At 33.4% G+C, this 5108-nt stretch overlaps 1 non-coding gene across 1 annotated transcript; it reads left to right on the forward strand.

The window, feature by feature from the left end:
* Positions 1-1539: 1539 nt before the first annotated feature.
* LOC138876586 (U6 spliceosomal RNA) lies at positions 1540-1642 on the forward strand. The gene has a single exon (XR_011401932.1). It is a non-coding gene; the product is annotated as a U6 spliceosomal RNA (small nuclear RNA).
* The last annotated feature ends 3466 nt before the right edge of the window (positions 1643-5108 follow it).

Consider the following 5108-nt stretch of genomic DNA (forward strand, 5'->3'; position numbering starts at 1 on the left):
ATCGGTTTGGATTGGTTCGGTTTTGTGAGATTTTTCGCGTTTTCGGATTTTTTGCTACGTAAATATTATTTCAACCTTACTTTGTTAAATATTTGATAAGCAAATATTTATTTAGTAAAAATATAAAAAATTGACAAACATATTATCAATTAAAATATTCTTATGGGAGAATTCTATTAGTAACATATAATAGTTATTTTTTTAGTCGCCTGCAATAATTTTTCGTTGATATACACTTTCAGGTTAACCAAATTTAGTAATTAAACATAAAAATCAATATGATACCTAAATATTAATAACCACTTCACATTCGAAAAAGATATAAGAATTTAATAGATCTTAACATATGATATGAATATGAAAGAACAAAGAGATAGACGCATTTCAGTAACACTTGATAAGAAAGTGATCATACAACCCATTATTTAAGGTCAATAAATATGGAGCACTTCATATTCTATTAAATTTATATCCCGCAATAGAATTCCAAATATTTCTAGACATTTTTTAAAGAAAATTCTATATAAAATCTTAAATATATATATAAAAATTATATATTTATATGTCGGGTTGGTTCAGATTTTTTTATTCAATACCAAACCAAATCAAACCAAACAAAGCTGAATTTTTTAATCGATTTGGTTTGACTTTTCGGTTTGATGCGATTTTTCGATTCGGTTTATACATCCCTAGTGACGGTGGTAGAGCTTTTTTTTTTTCTTTTCTTTCTGAAGCAATTAGTTTAAGTCCATTTCGTAGACCCTTCAAACGGTCCGTTTTATAGCAGTAAAGTACCTTGCCTTGATATGTTCAGGTCTTGGCCCCTGCTCATGATCTCAACAAATATTTCTTTTCTAATTCATCTGACAACTTAAGTCTGATTATTTTTGGAGGCATGCAGCAGAAGATCGTCTCGTCATTTTCCTTAGCATAACATACTTCAGCTACCTAGTAGAGTATTATTATTATTATTATAAGTACTGGTCCCTCTGATTTATTTTTCTTATTATATTGAAAGCCAACAAAAAAATGCTCCTTTGTATAGATTATTAAATTCTGTTTGATCCACAAATTGTGGAGGGTTGACCTTGTGAGTACATAAACCGTTAATATAAAAAATTATTGAGGCGATCCAAAAAATATTTATAAGTAAATTTCTTTACAAATACGATTTATAACCTTAAAAATAAAATATGTTACTTGTTACAACATGTAAAAATGACATATATAGTATAAAAAAAATTATAGTTAAGATCGTACATTGCAGTTGATGTTGTTATTTAGACTCACTTAATCTTCTTTGATCATTAATGACATAGATGTTATTTATGGAACTTATATGGAGTTACTACTTTTGTCAATTGTGAGTGTGTAAAGTGTAAACTATACGAATTCCAATCTAGTGACTACAAATTTACAACTATGTTTACACCATAAAGCGCAGAACCAAACTATGTAAAAAAAAAAAAAAAAAACTCATTCTTTATCTTTAATCCTTCACTATTCCGAGTCTGCCCCTCTTTCCACAAATATATATAAGTCTCTTAGGGAACATCCCATAAAATTGGAATGATATAGAGAAGATTAACACGGCCCCTGCGCAAGGATTACATGCACAAATCGCGAAATGGTCCAACGATATATATAAAAGTGTTTCTGTACAAAAATTCAAAGTTTTTAAAGGTGAAATATTTTTATTTAAAAAAAAAAAGAAAAAAAAATCTGTCAATCGCTAAAATGCAGCTGTGGCGTTTGGTATCGTTTTCTTTCAAGAAATGCCATAAATAGAGGAGTCGAAAATGAAAATAACATATAATAAATTAGTTGAACTCTGTGGTGGAGCATCAGCGTGTGCAAAACATGGTTGCATCATTAATTTGAAAAATGCATAATCTTTATTATTGACAATAAATGATACCATGTCAATTGTCATACTGTCACCGACATTTTGAAGAGCTGCCCCATCGCGATGACCTCCAAACTGACGAAAGCCTTTTATTTTTGCAACAAGGCTGAATGCCTTAATCACTGATCTGCTTGCCATTTAAGCTTTATCCATCTCAGTCGAAAAATATAGCCAAATACGTTCTTTACGTTATAATCATAATCACCATGTATTATCATACAGTTAGTGATCAAAGAAATTTAAGGTTCTACCCTGCTGTACTTAGATAAAAATTGTATTGAATGAAGAAGTATAGAGGGACGAGCTTATTATTCACTGAATTTTCAATCTTACGCCCCTAACCCTTAGTGATTTTATTATCAAAAGAAACATGAAGAAAGCTATCATTTGTTATTTATGTAAAGAAAGACTCATAATTATGCGATTTTAGCCTTACCTAGTGGTGGCAAATGGGTGGGTTGGATTGGATTTGGGCGGATTGAAAATGGGTAGAACAAAAATGGGTTGGGTTACCCAACCCGTCCATTTCTTTTTAGTAATTATGACTTATTATTATCAAGTAAATATTTACAAAGTGTTCAGAAGGTTCTAAAGGCTAAGAAGTATTTGGAGAATGCAGGAGTAACTACAGAAGAATTCCTGAATGATGAGACATATGCTATAAACGCAATGTATAATAAACTGAGAGACTACTATCATAAAGTGCAATGGAGGAAATTGACATGCAACAACCAGGGCAGCCTCAAATGATTATTCATTTTATACCTTGCAATATAAGACAGACTTCATACAAAGATGAGACTGCCCGAGTGGGCTCAAATATAAGACAGACTTCATACAAAGAAATCGAGTGGACTCAAAATCATGCTTGTGGTGACAATGCCAAAGCAGAAATATACCAAATGACTCTTGCCGGAAGTGAACCCATCCATTTTTATAGAGGTAAAATGTGGGTTGGGTAAAATATGGGTTGGATAAAAAGTGGGCTTGACCCATTTTTGTACTTTGTCTGAAACCATTATTTTGACTCTACTATAACTCTCTACTCTATTGTTGTTTACCAGTTTTCAGTAGAAGATCAAACTGTGTTTCAATTTCTCATTATCTGTATTTCAAATTGTGTTTCAATTCCTCATTATCTCAGAAATGTGCTAATTAAGCCCTTATCACACCTCCTTTTACCTACACCCCGGAAAGGTATAAGAGAGTTTTTCCAATTAAAGGACAACCGAAACGGGATTATTTTTATTTACAAATTCAGAGTCGCCACTTAGGAGATTTATGGTGTCCCAAGTCACCGGTTCAAATCCCGAGTCGAGGAAAGGGTTGACTCTGTAATACAATCCGCGAACCAGAAATCCGGGTAAGGAATTCTGTTAACCCGGGATAAGGTGTTAGGCATTCACGGATTCCGTGGTTCTAGCACGGTCGCTCAACTGTTTTTATTGGCCTGTTAACTTTATAACCACTTTTATTTAAATATTCTTTAGGAAGATTCAACGTCATCTAAAACACATCTTGAACCACGTCACATAAATGCACCGCGGTCCACGACACATTTTATTTAACGTTGTTGAGATTTGAATTTAGGTTACATACATGCACACCCGAGTTTAGGAAGATAAATTATTAAAATGATGCGCCTAAAGCAGCTACGCGTTTGCAAATTTGCGAGGGCCATGGAAATTTCACTAAGTGGCATGCCTCGAATTCTAAGGATTAAAACAAAAGTAATTAAGCGAGGGCCATGCAATTGAGATTTGTGTTCGGCACGGCACACCTCGAATTATTCTAACAAGAGGTTTCTAAGCTACACTATGAGGGCCATAGCTATTTGTTGTTTAATATGGCCCGCCTCCACTCTAATTTAAAAACTAATCCACGAAAAAAAAACCTCAAAGAATTCAAAAGCCCTTATATGCTAGAGTTTAAACCCAAATTGCAGAATAATTAATTAAATGTCCATTCCCTTTTTAAACCTGGGCCCAAAAGAGAGCCCATCACATTGTTGCAAATGTTGCTAAGTTAAGCTCAGAATAAACACCATAAGAGACCCATTTCGGAAAGTATGGCAAACGAAAATACTGGCTCAGGATCAAATCCTTGTGAGCCCAATCAGGTCCCAAATCACTATGCCCATTCAAGATACTAATCAACTGGTACCGAACTAGGAGTATTGAAACTGATTTAGCAAGGGGAAATTCTGATTTTTATACAGTCAGACACCTACGTAGTTTCTGATTCAACCAGTCATTCACTTATCAAATTCAAGATCAATTTTCACATACTTTCTCATGAACCTTAACTGCAAAAACAGGAGAGGCCGTACTTGTATTTTAATTCTCCAACTAAATTCACAAGCAAACATGAAGAATTCAGGCTCATACATACCATCTAGATGGTATTTCTGATTAAATATAACAATACAAATCCGAACTGCAGAATGAACAATGCTTCACCATAACAACTCCTAATTTCAGGTTGCAGAAAAACCAATTAATATACTCAAGCAATATATCCTTATAGCATGTTTAACAATCTATTCATGCAACTAAAGTTCAAACAATATTACAACACCCAATGTTCTGAAATTATACACTAAATCTAAGCAACTAAATCACATTAATCTATTAGCATGAACCAGTACTCAGAACAAACCAGAAATTAAACTAGACGAAATGAAGCATCTAATCATACATAATGGTAACAACTAACAGTAACTACATCAGAAACTTAAGGTGTCTTATTCAAATTTCAACTTGAACTTCCAAATCTTCATACATGCTAGTCAATACTCAGTTCCATGACAAGTTTTGATAGTGTACCTGAATAATCAGCAAAAGAAAATAGAGCTGAGAGGGAATTCAAAGAGAACAATAGCAGCAGACTCAGATCAAAGAATCAACAATTAAAAACACACTCTAACCCCAGCAGAAGTCCAAACCAGATTAAAAAACTCGAACTCAATTCATTTTACACCCAAAGCAAAGCAGAAATTGATTCAGAGAATGCAAACTTTAAGATCCAAAGCAATAGAACAATGTTTTTCTTTCAAAGTGTTTCAGCCGTTTTGTTTTTCTGGAATTCTCTATCATTGATTACTCCGGTCTCCCTTGAGAGGCAAGATTGAGATGCCTTTTTTCCCCCAGCAAATAGGGCAACTATCCGATTTTATTGTTTCAATTCTAGTCCCTTTCTAATT

The sequence above is a fragment of the Nicotiana sylvestris genome, chromosome 8 (assembly GCF_000393655.2).
Source record: "Nicotiana sylvestris chromosome 8, ASM39365v2, whole genome shotgun sequence".
NCBI lineage: Eukaryota > Viridiplantae > Streptophyta > Magnoliopsida > Solanales > Solanaceae > Nicotiana > Nicotiana sylvestris.